This window comes from Furipterus horrens, unplaced genomic scaffold (genome assembly GCF_987537825.1).
Source record: "Furipterus horrens unplaced genomic scaffold, mFurHor1.1.pri manual_scaffold_7, whole genome shotgun sequence".
Taxonomy (NCBI): domain Eukaryota; kingdom Metazoa; phylum Chordata; class Mammalia; order Chiroptera; family Furipteridae; genus Furipterus; species Furipterus horrens.
Window position 1 is genome coordinate 9,131,621 of NW_028327177.1, and position 19,044 is coordinate 9,150,664.

At 40.9% G+C, this 19,044-nt stretch overlaps 1 protein-coding gene across 5 annotated transcripts in view; it reads left to right on the top strand.

Moving 5' to 3' along the window:
* Nucleotides 1-19,044, top strand: part of LOC150003990 (uncharacterized) — a 131,866-nt gene that overhangs the window by 34,010 nt on the left and 78,812 nt on the right. For 4 of the 5 annotated variants that reach the window (XR_016512257.1, XR_016512255.1, XR_016512256.1 and 1 more), the window contains exons 3-4: nt 10,387-10,460; nt 11,869-11,952. The gene's annotated coding sequence lies outside the window, so the exon portion shown is untranslated. Of the gene's footprint in view, nt 1-617; nt 729-10,386; nt 10,461-11,868; nt 11,953-19,044 lie in introns of those variants that run through there. The other variant, XM_090282731.1, reaches the window with a different exon arrangement.

The following is a 19,044-nucleotide window of genomic DNA, read 5'->3' on the forward strand; positions in this document are numbered from 1 at the left end:
TGGCGGCTGCTGACTTATATTCCTTTTATAATACAACAGTGATCTCGAACGTAAAACGTTTCTCTGAATTTTGTGAACTGCCCTAGCAAGTTAATCAAATCCAGGGAAGGGGCCTTGGGAACCTCCAATTTATCAGTCAGAAGTATAGGTAACAATCTGGGCTTCTGAATGGTGTGTGAAGCAGGGGAAGGGAGGAAGTCCTCTTGGATGGAACCCTTATCCAATGGAATCTGATGCTATCTCCAGGTAGATAATGTCACTTGAATTAAATTGTGGAACACTGAGCTGGTGTTGGAGAATCACTTGGTGGTGTGGGAACATTGCAAGACAGTCTTCTCACAAAGCTAATCGCTGTAACTGCGGGGTATGCAGGGGGGAGGGGGAGGAGAAGAGGAAAGACAGAATCCCTCGCTCGGCTTATCTGCAGCCTTTTGCACTTCTGTGCTTTTCTGTGTCTGAGTGAATTGATTCCTGCATTTTCCAGAGTGACCGTGCCATGTGTCAAGAGCCAAGGGTCCTTTGTCTTATGGCACCGAGTATGCCAGTTGATATTGTATCAGTATGTGTTCTGATTGATTCTGGCTTATCTGTTCCCCAGTCTGAGATGCTGTGCTGACTCAAGAACCATTCAGGGAATGTGAAAGAATTTGGCAGGTTGGCCAGGACCATCTCTCACCTTATCTCACAAGTTATTGACAGACCTGAGGAGCGGATCGGGCTACTTAGGGGTAGGTGACAGTGGAGTCCATTTGATTAACAGTAACAAACATCAGGAGGAGAAAACATATGGATAAGAACAAAGACAAGGCTCTATGGCTGGAGAGTGCTGGAAATAGTGGGAGGAGGAGAATATCCAAGACTCCATATATAGTTAATGATTCACTCCATTGAACTTTCAGCAATGTTTTGCCTCAGAGGTTTACATCTCTCAAAACTGCTACCGCTTATGTGCGCAAACGAGATGAAATAATACCTACGTTTCAGGCAACTGTTATGCTACACTGTGAACCACAAGGCCTTCTCACGGTCATGCTGTCTTGTTTTCTGGAGTCTTCAGCATGTTCAGGAGTCATCTCTCTACTAGAAAAAGATGCTCTTCAAAACCAGATAATTAGCTTTTCCATGGGTCTTCCTGATAGCGGTATGGCATCTTGGTATAAGGACAAGGGGGCTTTACTGGGTGCATTTAAGAAATCAGAAGTAACCCTCTGGTGACTTACCCAGCTCAAGCTGATGTCACTACCTGTGTTATATCAGCAGTGCTCTTGTTACCAAACGACTTCCCTCTTCCACCTGTCCCTACCTGATGATTATTACCAGTTATGATAAATGGCTTCTCAACTCTTTGCCAAAGAACAAGGAACAATTTTTCAAGTTCATGTTTACAAATGAACACACTGTGAAGATAAAGGGAGGAGGATAAGAGGAAAATGTTCACATGATTTCCCTTCACCGATGATCCTAAAGTCTTCTTGCTCCCCTAGGTGGCACCATCCCATGTCTTCCTCTCTCTGAGCATCCAAATCCTGCCCATTCATTCGTTGAGAATTAGCTTGTAGACTACTTCATCCATGAAGACTTCTCTGACCATTCCACCACCATGCACTCTGCATGTCCATGGAAAAACTTGAGCAGACAGGCACAGCTTATCACCTAACTCTGGAATATGTGCTGCCTCTTTTCTGTGCCATCCAGCCTTTCTTTCCGTCCATGTTGAATAAACTTGAATCACAAACTATGAGATATGAAAAGGGAGCATTAATATGGAAATAACATAGGATTTGGAGTCAAGAAGATATAGATTTGAATCCCAGCTGCGCCACTTAGTAGCATTATTAGTTAAAAATTGATTAAACAAACTCACCTGTACTAACACTGGCTTGTACAAATAGGAATTCAATTTCCTCATATAGGTAAGGGTCTAGAAAAGGCAACCCAGGGCTGATGCAGCTGCTAGACAAGCACATAAAGCTGTCTTTCTTGTTCAAAATGCCTTAGAGTTCATCTTATTTTCGTATTTCAAGTTATTTAGGACAGATGCAAATGGTCAAAAAAGTTACCATTGATACTTGAATATTCCCAATATTCCCATGAAACATATCACACCCGCTAATGACTTTAATACAAATTCACTAAAGAATATCATATTAATCATTTCTTCCTATAAATATTTTATATTTATTTTGTGTTTATAAGTTGCAGTTTTAATTACTATTAACAGAAAATACATAACAAAAGCTTCCTAACAAGTAAAAAAAAAAATTATAAATGCTGGAAAAATTGGCCTCATTAACATATTTACAGACTTAATACATACTCCATTGGAAATTAATTATAGGACATTTATACAGGCATTAACATTTCCAAATCACTCTGAGTAGTGAGCACTTCAGTTCTTTACTGTCCACAGCTAGAAGTGACAGTCACTGAGTTTCAAAACAACACCCAACAAGCATCAAAAACGGCCAGTCTGAGATACTGCTGACACATTGTTCTGTTCCTTCACCTAAAGATGTTTCTGTTGAGTAAGTGTCCTTATGCTTCTTCTTCTCTTTCCTCTGATCTTCCTGCAGCTTTAGATTATGTTTCGAATTTCTTCTCTTCTTGTTCTCATTCTTGGGGGAGGAAACCAGTTTGCCAAATTCATAGGTAGTTCAAAATTGAGAATTGGATTCTCAAAAAAGCTCTCTACGTACTACAACACATAAACACCACAATCACTGAAGTTATTTTGCTGGGGTACTTTTGGATTAGAACCTTTCATGACATCTTTGGAAAAACTTCTTTTGCTTCCTTTTTTAACTTCCCATTCCACCTCTAAATACTCTCTTAGAATTTTGACAACATTTGATCGAGAAGGGCCTCTGAGTGAGTCCATCAGTAGGATATAAGGTTGTTTACAGATAGCAGGCTTTAAATGCCACTGTCCTATTTCTGAATGCCATCAAGACCCTAGACCCCTACTGTCTGATTACTCCTCCCTTCGAACTGTCCCTGCTTTCATCCACGTGCTTGTAGCTCATGGTTGCATGATGCCTGCTGAACTCTGGGTAATAGTGCTTCTTTGTTTTCTTTTTCTATTATAAGCTGGAGAAACCAGTACAGATGGAGAGGTGGATGACATAGAAGGGGCGGATATAATTTGCAGAATAGAATAAAACAGACATTTATCTTTCTGGCATATCCATGCAGAACTTTTTATACCTCATGTATTGTACCTAGTACATTATAATATACTTAATTTCACCCACTGTACTAGGATCTACTGAGAATCAGGAACCCAAATAATTTTCAAATTCAATCCTCTGCCTTTAGAACCATACAGAGGATATAGTTAGCATGTAACTGCTGAGTCATTGACTTGAACATTTAAAAAATAATTTAAAGTCTAAACCCTTTGAATATTATTTTTTAATTAACTTAAATAAGAAATGTAACATTATAAATTTTTAGAGTAACAATAATGTCTCCTACCTACTGTGTAAATTCACCTTTCTGCTGGTGTGGGTCAAGGGGAACTCACAGATGTTTCTTGCCATATTTATGTTAGATAATTAACAGACAGGGATTCTGGTGGCCCTTGGGACCTACCAGCTTGTCAACTCATTATATAAATAAAAAAACCCAAATTAATACATACACAGCCCAGGAATTTGAATACACAATGAGATTTTGAAACATCCCAAATTGTCTTAAAGCCTTTCTTCTTAATGTCTTTCTTCTCCTTTGAAGTATCTGCTGTGAAAGATGATTAAACTGCAGCTTATTGGATTGGAAACCAAATAAAGCGATGTTGTTTTCCTTAAAGCTAGATTGCTCACAAGGAACAGATTTCACAGTATTTTTTTTATCCTTAATAATCTCCAATGGACAGATCTTTACAATTGATCTGTCGAGGGTCAGTGAAAAATGAGCAGAACTCTTCCTACTGTTCCCCTTTGTGGGGCCTTGATTTCTTGTTGGCATTTGTGTTTTCTGTTTCCTCTGCGGAAGAAACGACAAGCAGCATCACAGGGAAGATTTGTCTGTGCCTTTCATTCCTGGAGCACTGGAGGAATGTCAAAGAAGATGTTCTTAATGGAAGAACATCGTTACCGATTCTCGGAATTCTCCATAGATGCATCGAATCCAGGCTGGCATGTGATTAAGAAAAGGATACTGATTAGTCAAAAGAATCTTTAATACAAACCTGTTCAGGGCTCCCTTTGGGGGGAGTTTGTGATTATAGAAATCTCTGAATCTATATAAAGGGGCTTCAATATATGTGCTGAACAACAGCAAAATACCCAAATAGACTACTACAGTCTAAGTGTTAGACCCTCAATACTTCCATTTCAAGAGGAAAAAATTACAATAAATAATTACAATGTATTTGAGGAAGCTTTGGCCTCCAGTCCTAAATACAACTTGGGGTTTATCTATTAAAATGGAAGGGACTAGCCCTGGCTGCTGTGGCTCAGTGGATTGAGTGTTGTCCTGCGAGCCAAGTGTCTCTGGTTCGATTCCCAGTCAGGGCACATGACTCGGTTGCACGTCAGGTCCCCAGTTGGGGACGCAAGTGAGAGGCAACCAACCACACAGTGATGTATCTCTCCCTCTCTTTCTCCTTTCCCCTCTCTCTAAAAACAAATAAATAAGCAAAACAACAAACTAATTAATTAATTAATTTTTAAAAGATTCTTTATTAAAAGAAATAGAAGGGACTGTTGAAACTTCTGCAAGACAGAAACACAGTCAGAGAATTAAGCCATTTTTTAATTAACACATTAGAACTTATCCAAGTCCTTGGTCAGCTTAAAATGGTCCCTTTGAGAAATTATAAACTTATTGTTACAAGTTGCCACAATGAGGATATTTTAAGTATCTCTCTTCTAGAATTCTTTTTAGAGCCTGAAATACATCCTTTTGAGTAGTTTCTGTGGCAATCATTACATCTTTATGCTCAAAGAGGGGGGGGTACTTTTGAAGTTCATTATACATTAGAAAATATCAAAAGTCACTCAGAGCTGAAATTGAACCAAAAGCTGGAGTGACTAAGGTGGACCACAACTCTAGTCTCACTTTGATTTTGTGGACGGAATTACTTAGCAATGCTATTAGAACCTGGTCAGAAAGGTGACCACCCAAGGAGGGGTCATAAAAATAGCCTGACTGAGAAAAGGTCAATAGTAATTGTATGGCCTCCCCAAGAGTTGTACTTTGAACAAAGAAAAAAATGCAAGCGTAAGTATGACTCTAGGCATGTTTGTGGAAAAGCTCTTCTGTTCATTTACTCGCTCACTAATTTTGCAGCATGGTCAGCAAGCATTGTCGATCAACTACCAAGCTCTGACCACAGTGGTACATGCTGGGGACATTCAAACAAATAGGACCCAATCTCTTCCCTGGAGTGCTCACAGTCAAGTTGGTGAGAGAGAGATGGAGTATTACAAAAACAGGGAAAGCTCTTTGATAGAGACAGGCCCAGGCATCATACCAGGAGACTATGTCCAGAAGAGTCAGGATGTCATCACCTATTTGAGGTCATGGACCCTTTGGTGAGCTGGCAAAACTTACAGATGCTTTATCTAAATAATATATTTAAATGCATAATGTAAAATATATAGAATTATAGGGAAACTAATTATGTTGAAATATACTTATCAAAATAGTTTTAAAATGTGGCCTTATACTGTGTATGCTTCTTGATTAATTTATTAAAATATGATCAAGTGGTGGACCTAATAATTACTGCAGTTACCAAATAATGAAGACTGTAGTCAATATTTTAAGATACTTGCAACAACTGTAATTTGGTATGAAACTACCTGTACTTTCTCTGGTAACTAAATCACAAATACTGCTATCACTAGTAGGATTTGTTAACTACATTCATCATTAAAAGAAATGATCAACTTCAGTTAGAAGTTAGTGAAAACAGAGATAATTTCCCCATCTTTAGACCCCCTGAATTCTATCCATGCATATGCTGGCGGATGGTAAAACCAGATAAGAACCCCTGTCTAATAGACAATACCCAAGCTAACTTAGTGGGTAGGCAGGAGAATCTGGGTAGAGCCATGGGGATTCCTGCAGGCACCAGGGGCTCTGTGAGCAAAGGCACATAGATAGGTAGGATAAAAGAAAACATGGCATCTTTGGGAAAATTCAAGCTATTTTCATTATGAATAACTTGTATTTTCATATTATTTCTAGTGCTGATGACTTATGATTTCATCTCTTTGTATTCATTGTATATCTGTGGATGAGCCAATAGATATTATCCATAGATAGTCTCTGTTGTCTAGGAGGTATGGGCTTTGGGACAACTGTCACCCTTTCTAGTCTGGCTTTCTCAACATTGCTTAGAGGAAGTGTACAAGAGGAAACCTGGATTCTAGTCCTGGCTTCTGATAGTCTTTACCTCTTGCTGTGAGTCATAATATTCATTCATGCATGCATTTATTCCATTAATACTTCTTGAACACCTACTATGTTCCAGGCAGTGTGTTAGGCACTGAGAGTACCCTGATGAATAAACCAGATTCTACCTTCAAGGAGTTTCCCGTTCAGTGGAAGAGTTATGACTTGAATGTGAATACCCACAAACACAGCTAGCAATGAGATAATGCATGAAAACTAGTCAGTCCAGTTCTTCGTGCCTGGAAAGCATCCAATAAATAATAGCTGTGTTTAAGTTCTGTTGGGCTCTTAGGGGGAAAGCAATGAATCTTTCTGGGGAACATCAGCAAAGGCTTCCTATTAAAGATGACTTTCCCTTTCTGAGCCTCACTTTCCACAACTATGAAACAACAGAATTTAGACTAAACTCTGGGTGACCTCGGATGCCCTCTCCTGCCATTTTGCCTCTCTTCAACCAGTTCCCGGGAGATAATCTCTGAGCCCCTGGCATACTTGACTGTCCTTGAACCTGAGGCCTTGGGCCACAGCAGACGGTTTATGCTGACAAACTGACTTATGTTGCATGCCTTTTTTTGCATGCCTGGGACTTTGAGCTACCGGGGGCTTGGAGACTGAGCTCCGGAGGTCATTTGCGCCGCTGTTCCATGCCTATGTGGCTGACCCTCCAATAAAAACCCTGGACACCACATCTTGAGTGAGCTTTCCGCAGTGACAATATCCCATCCATGTCACACGTCATTGCTAGGAGACTTAAGTGATTTGTCTATGACTCCATTGAGAGAGGACAACTAGAATCTTGCACCTGATCTCTGATGGATCCCACACTATGTGCTTTTTTCTTTTGCTCATTTTAATCTCTATCTTTCCACCGTAGCTGTAATATATGATTATAACAGGTTGTTTGTTTAGTCTGTGAGTCCTTCTAGGGAATCATCAAAACTGCATGGGTTCTTGGGGAGCCTCAATACAAGTAAATTTTTTTTTCTTACAATACCTTCCCTTCCTCCTTTAGTCCAAGTTGTTCTCTGCTTCCAAGATACTCTAGACCTTACACCATAGTCTATGACACACATATGAATTTATATCATTCAGTCTTTTAACTGCTTCATGACTGGGTACTTTATCCACCAGACTCTTAATTCTACATGGCCTAGCTTATATCTTATCCTTCCCCTAAGTCCCACGCAGCCAGGACTGGGCACACAGCACCCTCTTAATGCATCCTTGCTGCAATAAAGGGAATTGTCGGGCTGTGTATGAGAAAGTCAGCAGGAGGAAAAAAGGAGAATTCTTGCAGTTTGTCAACTGAACATGTTAAGGAGAGAGAAACCGGAGACTTTGCTTTGGTATAGAAGGCAAACAAGTTGGAAAGTAAAAGGATCAAGGCAGATTAGGTTGGTATGAGAAGGAAGCTGCCTAGAACAGAAACAGGAAAAATAAATAGAAATCTGTAGCGAAGAGATGACACAAATTGTATATTGGAAATAGCAGGATGAAAGGGGAGGCATGAGGAATGAAGTAATATAACAATAAGCCAGGTCCCGGCAGAGGCAGCTGTGCATGGAGTGGGGGGCAGAGATCATCTCTGCTTTTAAGGATTAGCAGGGAGGAGACAGCGACAAGATAAAACATGGACTCTTCGGGGGCCATGGCTGGCTCTGGCGCTATTGGGCATTCTAATGCGAATAGATTAGCCAGAGGTGGAAAGAGGAAAGGGGCTTTCTAGTAGGCACACTTTCTAATGAGGTCAAGTCTGGATTAGAGGGAAGGCCACCACAGGCCAGAGAGGACTTCAGAGGCTCCACAATCAGCCCCAGCGCAGGCTGATCGAGAGTCTTCCTGCGCCTGCAGACATTACGTTGCTCTCACAGAGCTCCTATGTGTATGTCCGACCCTGCTAGCCTACCAATGGCTCCGGAAGTTAAGGGACTGAGGAACCAGCACTTTTCTTCTTTACTTAGGGGCCTCACCATAACCCAGCATTGATGTCCTGTTTCTATTCAGTTCAACAAGGTCCTACGGAATGACAGACACCATGAAGCAGACTGTCCCTGCCCTGGACAAATCCTTACATCTCCCCAAGGGTAACCACAGATAGGTAGGTCCCCTACCCCATCTCTGCCTGGGGGTATTCTCCAGCAGAAGACATGCTTAGCCAGCTCACAGCACAGGCTAATACAGGGGAATTAACTCCCAGGAGCCATGCTTAACAAATGAAGGGTTCAAGTTGGGCAAGTACTCCAGCTTCCTTGACCCTCAATGGAATGGAACAGGTCTGAGGTGGGTTCTACAGAATGTATCATAACCTGCACAGCCGCATACCTATTAATGCTTTTACTCTCTTCCTGGCCGCATTCTGCGCCCCGAGCAGGGCTCTCTGGGACTGATTGCCAGATGAACTGCTTTCATTCTAATCCTCAACTCAGGGGCTGTTTTTAGAAACACAGCAAAGACATCGTGATGATGATAGAAAGAACACAACATTTTTTGAGTGCTTTCCTGTAGCTAAAGACGTCATAAGTGGGAGCCCCATTTAATCCTCACAACAGCCTGTCGAGGTAAATGCTGTTATTTTCCTTATTTTATAAGTGAGGAAACTAAGGTTGATAGAGGTGAAATAGCTTGGCCCAGAGCAGCGACTAGGAGCCGGCAGAGCCGGGGTCCAAAGGCAGTCCTGTCGGATTCCCGGTCACACCCCTTTCTATTGCACCGCACGTCCTTCTAGTGCCTGGCACAACATTTCTGATCAGCAGTGCCACTGTGAGATTGGTGGTTATTCAGGGTCATATTCAGGGTGTACTGGAGGGAAGGACACCACAGGCCGGGGGGCATTTGAGAGGCTTTTATAATCAGCGACCCTAGAGGAACCTGAATTCGCTACATCATGGAAGTGAACAGGGAAGAGCTTGACGACAGGATTGAGGAGGAGGAGTGTCTGAATCTGGTAACACGCTACCACTCACGGTGGTCACCTCTCAGCGCCAGCCCAGGAAGCCTGTGCCTCTGGGCCCCTGCTGCAGAGTCTGACACATTGCCCGGAGCGTGGGGTCGTGAGAAACTGTGAGTGGAGAATAATCAATGGCAGGGAGCAGTTATATCCGCATTCTGTTGAAATAGTTCAGACCCTAACGCGGACCTGTGGAGGTCTTCACGCATTTGGAATTTTACCAGGCTCTCCGTTCATAGCCCTCTGCAAAAATTCAGAACAGTGTGTTGGTATTCCAAAAGCCTCTGTGCAAGGCTTGATGGGGTATTGCCAGCTTACACCGGAGAGCAGGAGCGAGCTGGATCTGAAGAGGAGTTCCACAGAGAAACTGACCAGACACTGGGCCACCCTTAGTGGGGGCTGGGGACCATCTGGTCAATACATGTGCAGAAGTTACCTGAGCACAGTTGCAAATCAGGTAGTTGTTGGAATATATACTTAAAGGACCTGTCCAACGAGTGGGGTGTACATCTGAAACTAATATGATATTATATGTCAGTTGTAGATGAAAGATGGCTAGGGGGGTGCTGCCCTGAAGTCAGGGAGCAATACTTTGACAAAACATTGCTGAAGCTCTGGCCTTGGCAACAAAAGGTTCAACCTGAGGTTGTCATGTGAACTAGGGCTAAAAAGAGGGGGGGCTACATAAATATCCAACTATGGAACAATGAGTCAAAAATCTGGTGCAGAAAAGTACACAATGAGTGACTTTGGTCACTGGGATGGGGCCAGGTTTTGTTCACCATTATGTGCCCAGTCATTAGCACAGTACCTGCCTCTGGTAAAACCTCAATAAATATTTGTGGCTGAAATCAATGGATTTTAAGCCATGCTCAACACAAGATTTAATTAATGTCCCTATGACTGTTGATGCAATTAAAACTTCCTTCTTCTTCAGGACCATGAGCAATATAAAAAGATTAATTTAGCCTCTTCATGGGACCCCTATCTCTGGCTTACAAATGTACCTTTGTCACCTTCCTTCTATTCTCCTACAGAAAACAAGAGTCCTGACATTCAGGAGCCTTACACCATGAATCAGCAAGTTGATGGTCATTAACATTGAACTCAGGTATTCTCCCATTTTATTATGTGTTGGGCAATGTGTGTTTTCCATGAGACTATCAAAGCAAGCTGCAGGAAACCTACCAATGTGTTTCTGAAGTAGTTTTTTGGCAATCTATTCCCATCAGCCTCATGTGGTTCTGCACCTATTAACACATCCCTCTGAAATTCAGTTTCATTCCAAACTCCATCAGTTCAAAACCATGTGAATCAAATGCAACACCAAGACATTTCATCAAACTATTCCAATTAATTTCAACTCATTCTATTTCAGTTAGACAATTTCAAACACTGGACTGTATGTCATTCTTGCAAGAGCATACCTGAACTGATTTTTCACCCATCTGATTCTTTGCTTTCACTCCTCGTACCCAGTATCTCTCAACATGTTTACTATCATGCCTCTATAACATCTACAAAATCTCCTCAACTGCTAATAATTTGAGAGTGTCACTGTGTTGCTATGACCATCTTAATCACATCCCCCTTAGTAGCCATGTTTCCTCTGCAATCAGCATTATAACAGAGAGCCGGAGTTGTCTCAGGAACTTTATGGACCACCTGAGAGCAGATGAGAGTAGCCATTGTGGCTCCTCAAGTCTGACTCAGTGCAGCTTCTGTGGCCTTTTTCCCACGGTAACATCTTTTACCCTTTCCCCCAACTTTAACGTAACCTTCTGCCATCGTAACAATTCACAGCCTGTGATGAAAAGCTTGACCTAATGGTGGACATTTTCATGTTCTTTGGCCTGAAGATATAGAGGAATTCACACCTTTTGAATTCCTCTAGGCCAAAGAAAAGCCCACACAGTTACATTTCCTGCCTTCCCAACAGAAAGCTCAAACTAGCCTACGCTCCATCAGTCACATACATCTGGGTGACAATGTGGTCAGAATGAGAGTGAGGGAAGAACGCGTCACACCAAACCCCCCACAAGTGACGGGCAGAACTCTGAGGAGGCAGAGGAGGCTCTCCTGGAGGCTTTGCTTCCTGTCCAGCATCATCCATGAAAGTTGTGGCATCTGTATCCACTGGTGGTAGCAGTAGGGTCTCAATGGGAACAGCCAGGGAGGGCTATTGGGATATTTCCTGCCTATATGGTCTCCAATCATTATTTTCTGATCTTCTCAGAGGTTGTGTAAGATACATGCTATTCTTCAAGAATTTCTTGATTTTCTTAAACTGACCAGAGAGAGTAAATTCTGTTGCCTGTACTCTAAATCCTGACTGATACGGACCTGGTATTGCCACTTCTCATAATAAGGGTTCATTGAAGAACCATCTGTGTGCCATCCGCTCTCTTAAAATAGGTCAGTGTGTGAGCAAGGCTTGGAAAGGAACATGGGGAAATAATTAATGTGCTAAAGGGGTTGAGGGTATTTTTCTTAAAAAAACTTTTTCATGAATTTTACAGGATACTGGTTTTGATTTTGGCCTCTGAGAGATTTCATGTTCCCTTGAGAGTGATTCCAGACCAAGGAAATCAAATTGCTCTCTGGTAAGTAACACATAAACTTCCCCAATAAATTAAACCATAACCCTAAGTGAATCAGAGAAAAATGCTCTCCTTTGGCATCATCAGTCTTTCTGCAGCACCCAAGGCCAAGGATGAGAAGGTACAAATATAAATCTGGAAACAAATCCTGAAGCCTATATGTCATTTTAATGTTTTGGAGCAAAGAATGCACATGCACTTACCTAACACTCTTTTCTTCCCTTCTGGAATTCCTGCTTCTTAATAAAGCAAGAGAGTCAGCTCACGAGGTAACCCCTCTCCTTCTTCATTGGTGCATGAATAGCTCCAACTTGGCGAAACTAGGATTTCAAAGAGAAGTCAGTGAGGGCTGTTGAGTGTCCTGCCCTATGAAAATCTGAGTGTAAAATCTCCTAGGAACAACCAATGCCTCTACTATAAAATCACAGGAAACAAAGAGAAGCCCACAGCCTTGAAGTAAGAACATATGACACAGGCTGTTTTCCAACAGAACAGGGATGTTCTTTTGGGGAGGGGATGTTCTTAAAATAACATCAAGAAGGGATTTGGTAAGACTTAATTTTATCACAATTTTTCCCAAGTCCAAATGGCTTTATCAAGGACATGTTCTTTCTTTCTTTAACCTTGTGTCATAAGCAAAGCAAGTATTTATTGAGCAGATGGTGCTCTTAGAAATTGGTCTTTGAAATCAATGTATTATCTTGTGGGCATGAGAGATTCACACCAGCATCAATTAGAGAACACACCAAGACATATATAATGAAATTCTAAACTTGGTGGTGAAGTTACATGGTATAGAGGACAGAACTTCCTTCAGAATCACAAACTTGGCCTTACAGTCCAATTCTACCAAGCACTAATTAAGTGGCCTGGGATATGTCCTTTTAATTTCTTTGAGCTTCTGTTTATTTTTTTGTAAAATTGGAATAACAACAATAATAACCAAGCCTCGTATGTGTGAAAGAGTTGCCTCTTGCAGTGAAGTTCAGGTTTCAGAAAAGGGTCTGGAAAAAAGTACCCGTGGCTTTGACTTTCAGACAGAGACAATTTAATATAATTATAAAAGTAGTTGGAATATCCAGAGGCCAAATAACTGCCCTTTTTATGACAATGGGAGCAGGGGTGCAGGAACTGACAAAGTGCATATCCCTGAATCCTTTGGTCACCACAAAGAAGCAGGTGATAGGAAGCAGTTTGGAGGAGGTTCTTGAGTTGTGCCCCACTCTCTAGGTGGCTGTCTGTTTATCAAGGATCAGTATAGTCTAAAAGCATTCACTGTGCACACAAGCGAGTGTCATAGAACCAAGGTAATCCTTGTTGTCCTGGCTAAGCTATGGCCCCTCTCCACATGTAGAGGGGACTCATCTAGAAAAAATTGACCACATTTAAAAATTGACTATTTATCAAGGAAATCGCCCTTCCCAAAATGCAATATTTACTACATAAAAAATAAGAAAGAATGAAAGTGACTTAAATGGCAAAGAATACTCACCAGGAAAATATGGTCATGAAAATTGTAATGGTAGAAAAAAACTGTAATCAAATTTAGCACCATACAAATGAATGAAACAATTGTTCCTTTAAACAATGGGTATAAGTGCTGGCTCAGCCTTAGCTCACTGGATGAATTGATGGTTCCCACAGCTAAAGATTCATTTCGGTTATCAAGCAACTGCGAAGAGACTTACTCTTGACTTCAGACACTAGAGGAAATTGAGGCATTTCTCCAGGACCTCTCTGAGACACATGAGGCAAGAACCCCACCTGCATCAGAGCCAGAGCTCTATATATGCCTCTGCTCATGGTGAGGACAGCCAACATGAGTCCATTCAGAACCAGGTGATGAGTGCATTCAGAACCAGGTGATGATTCCCTTGAAGCCCACGGTGATGATTTCTGCATGTTCTAACATCCCTGGGACAGTCATTGACCAGAACTCAACAATACTCCCTATTAAAGCCCTTGATGTGACCCCTGGAGACCTAAGTGAGACTTTTTCCATGGACCAGAAGGTGATCTCCTTTAATCAGAGAAAACCCACAGCAACCTCCAGGATGACAGAGGTTACTGACAACACAAAGACATCATTCACAGATTGCCAAAAGACAACCATCCCTGCAGACAGTGTGACAATCTCCAATGAAGGCAGCCAGATGAAAACCCTCAGTGATGAACAGACCTGTGATGGAAACCAGATGACCTTCACTGGGGACCAGACTCCCTATGGGATCCAGATAAAGAACTTCAGTGATGACCAGACCTACTATTGAGGCCAGATGGCAGCTCTTAAAGGAGGCTATACAATGACTTTTACTGGTGATTAGGCCTTCACTGGGGGCCAGATGACAACATGCAGTGTTGACCAGACCATCTATAGGGGTTAGATGGTCACCCTTAAAGGGCACCAGATGACAATCTTCACCAATGACCATACTCTCTATGGGAGCCATACAATGCCATGTCAGTTGTCATCATTGACATACCCAGGGTTCCTGTACTTTTCAAGTTTCCATTTGACTGAAGGACAATCCCTAAAGAATGAGAAGTCAAAACCCAAGACCCAGAGATATCAGTTCCAGAAAAATCTTGATGTTTGAAGCCCTACACTTGCACATATCAGGACTGTGAGGAATCAGATTCAGAGTGTTACCGCCTCCAAATCCATGAGCACAAACACACTAGGGAGAAGCCCTACAAATGCAAAGTGAAGGGATGCACAAGGGAATTCTCCCATTCAGATGAACTCAACCGACCCAACAGAAAGCACAGTGGGGAGTGAACCTATCTGTGCACTCTGTGCAATAGGAATTTTGCACAATCTGATCACTTAAGGCAGCATCAGAATCCACAGCCTGGGACTATGAACCCATCAGCCCATGAGGAAATGAGTACAGCCGAAAACTTCTCCCTCCTACGACTTCGTTTGTTAGGTATTCAGCACTGTGCCACCACATAGTAGGTGCTTGATATTATTTGTACACTTTTAAAAAATTATATAAAGTTTCAGTAACTCAAGATGAGTAAGTTCTTGAGTTCTTAGGAATGCACTTAGTGAACAATATTTAATTTCTATATGAAGAAACTTGAAAACACTCCTAAGGACATACACATGCAAAAATCTAAAATGAGGGAAAGGTATGATGTGTTCTCATTATCAAGACAAGATATAATAAATACGTTCATGATTCCCACTTAATAGATAAATGTAATGCAATCCAGATAAAAATTTATAAATTTTACATTACCATAAATTTCAAATAGGCAATCTGGTTATATGCAAAGACAGGCTTTCAGTATATTCTAAAAATGAAAAGTGATGAGGTAAGAACTACTCTAATCAGACACTGAAATATTTTCTAAAGACTAACAAAATTGAAATGAATTATATTGTCACACAAATTTTAAAAACACTAGAATAAGATGGAGAACAGAATCAATATGTATTAAACCCCAGTACATAAGTGATACAGGTGGCTTTACATATGACTTGAGAAAACATGGGTTAAACTAGATAGCCATGTGGTGAAAAAAACTAAGTTATGTTTAATTCCAACTTAATTCTTCACAGAAAAGTAGATTTCAGATAGAGAAAATATTGAAATATTTTACAAAATTGTCAAAATTCTAGAGGAAGATAATTTTGAAATTCTAGAGTTGATTTTTAAAAATAATTCCTGCATGGTAAATATCTTTCTAAGTAAGGTATAAGTTCCAGAGACCATAAAGGGAAACAATTGATAATTTTTATTAATATTTTTAAATATATCACAAAAAGAAAAAAGAAGCTTGTGGGAATGAAATTATCACCAACGCTCAACCATAAAAAATATGCATAGTCCCATTATAGTGAAATATGCAGACATCCCTGTATGATTTATACCACTCCCTAAATATCAGACTGACAAAAGGTTAAAAAAATACTTAATAACACAATGGTTTGACAAGTGCATTTGTGGTGGGATTATAAGTTTATATATGCTTTATGAAGAGCCAATTGGAAATATCTATTACGTATAAAAATGTATACCCAGCAATTCCACTCCTTGAAATTTATCCTTCAGGTATTGCTGCACTTGGAAAAAATGATATATGTATACTGCAGAATTATGTGTAGTAGCAAAAGTTAGGCAGCCACCTAAAATTCCATCAGTAGAGAATTTGTTAGATAAATTATTGTGTGGCTGATAGCAATGAAATAATTTACAGCCGACAAGCGAATGAGAAGTTATTCTATGTATGAATATGAACTAAATCTTCGAGATATATTGTTAAGTAATAAAATCTGCATGCAATGTGTATACAGTAATATAATATGAATCTAGCTGTGTGGGGGGGTGTGTGGGAGTTTGAATATGCATTTGAAAACGCATAGCCTATCCCAGGAGGCACACACAAGAAACTAGTAATAGTATTTACCTCTGGAGAGGGGAAATGGGTGTCTAGGGGGGCAGAAGTAGGAAAAAGAGCTACTCTCTGCTCCCTCCTCACTTCTTCTTTGATTCTGCTAAATTTTGCATTATCTGGTCAAAACACTGATTTCTTAAACTATTGCCTCAGGAAATTGGGAGTAGATCAGGGACAGGGAAATCGGAGGTGTTTTTTTTTATTTTTTTTAATTTTAAGCTCATTTCTGTATTATTTGACTTAACGTGTTATTTTTATCTTGCTTTAAAAGTTAAGCATAAATATAAATTTAAATACTCTGTTCTATTTAAAACATTCTATCCCACTATTTGGCTGTTTGTGTCAAGTTTAAGAGCAGAAAATATGTCACTGGCGCTAAAATAGTGACAAAGTGTTCAGCATATTATGGGAACACAAAAAAAGAGAGTAATTAATTCTGTAGTTAGATGGATGGGTATCAGGAAACTTGGGGGTGGAAGGTTCAGGTTCACAGGCCCATACAGGATGTTAAATCCACCAGACAGACACCTGTATGAAAGCCTTGTAGGTACAGGATACAGCGTAAGCACAAACATGGAGATGCACAGAACATGACATTTTGGAGAGCCACAAGCGATCTGGTAGGGCACGAGGGTGGGAATGGTGGTAGGGGAGTGGCTAGCCAGCCACTGGAAAGGAGAAAGGGGGGTTGGAGGGAATATCACAAAGGGTCCTTTAATGCCACACTAAGGAATATTGACCTTGTTTGATACATCAGTGGAGCCTAAACTTAAGTATTATCCAAATTACCAGGAGGAACTTTGTAAAAATACAAATCCCAGGCCCTTCCCTCATATACCACGTCTATCTGACTTTCTGATGGATAGACCTGGGCATCTGTAATTTACAACTAAAATCCCTCTGCCTCAGCCATAGACAACGGAGAATCATCAGGATTCCACTTTGAGTGTTTAGGAGCACCATTCTGCGTGCAAGGAGAGAGGGACAGAACCAAACATCCCATTAGGAGGTGGTGAAGAATTAATCATATATACAATCTCACTTCTTATACCTGTCAGGCTGAAAATTAAGACCTCTTTCCAGGTACTTAAAATTCTGAATGCATTCTTGCCTGGGCTGTGCTGAAGATGGGATTGAATGGAATTAGGGGAAAGTAAGAGAAGAGGAAGAGCTGCTATTTAATCTCCTACCTTTTTCTCCCCGTCCTTCCCTCCAAACATTCTCATTATGTTCATGCTGTGAATACCTAGCCAGAAAGAACGTGAAAGACACCAGGGCAATCGAGCACATTTATTAAAGTTTCCTCTGAGAAGCAAGGATTCTTTTCTTGTCTTTTATTAAAACAGCAATAACTACACCCACAACCAGTCCATGTGCTCGACAGCAAATTTTGTGTGGCCTTCTGGACAGCTGATTCTGTTGCTGTCATCAGGTCCCAGGCTAATGCTAATGACACAAATGACTCTTGCCAGAAACTGGTGCTGATGCATTTCTCCAGAATCCTCCTTCCACTAAAGTTTTGCTTTGTTGATTTAACATATATCTGCTAAGCACAGAGGTAGGAAGACACATTAGACACGGGTCCTTCCCTAGTGATCAGTACATCTGCTGTGATTCCTTCATCCTGCCTACCCAGTGTCATGTCAGATCCTAGCAATGGAGAGCCACCTCAAAGTGGTGACAACCCAAAGGGTGAGTCTTTGGTAGAATCAAACTGATTTCAGTCTTGACTGAAACACAAAATATCTGAAAAGAAATTTCTCAATCATTTCGTCCAGCCTCCTCAATCTATAGGTGACAAAAGGAAAATGCAGAACAATACATTAGTTTGTCCAAAGTTACACAAGAGGCAAAGGGTAAAGCTCAGGCTGAATTCAGACAGCTTGACTTGTCCTCAGAACCTCATAGGCTGGGCAATTACAATAACTAACCTGCCTGTGGAGAATAGGAGCCAGGGTAGGCATTAGATTCCCTTCATCTCTTGAGGGTGGTGAGAGAATTCGAGAACTTTAAAGTTACTGAGGTGGGAAATATTGACACACAAGAGGGAGATTATGACTTTAGTTTATTCACATGCCTTATTTCTGCAACAATTACTGTCAATGATGAATGGTAAATAATACAAATAAAGTCCCAGATTTTTTACATGATCGTTGCCAGTTATCTGACCCAAGACACATGATGGTGAATGTGGTTAATTATGCTTGTTCTCCTCTGTGCTAGCTCCAGGCCTAACGCCTACCTACATTTCTTTGTTTTCTTCTCAAGTTTGGATCTCAAGACATAAAGCAGAGATGACAAATGCACAGCACGCACGCTACCTCTGTCTTGTCCACTACATTTGGCAGACATCACTTATCAGTCATAACGCACTTCCCGCCACATTGTACAGAGACCTTAGAATCAGTTCCCCACATAACTCTAGACAGTGGCTGTCAATCTACCTAAGATGACATAAGAATGCATGGATTTTGCGTGTTTGCCTTCCTACATCAAAACCTAGAATAGAATTGTTTTAAGGATAGAGTAGAAAGGAAAAGCAAGAGAAGTGTTCTATTGGGTAACACAAACCAATGGGCTGTAACACTGCCCAGAATCAATTCAGAATGATTCCATAAATGTTTACTGAGTGACAGCCCCCCACTGGATGAGGAGTATACTAACATGAATAGACAAATCGCCATCTTCAGA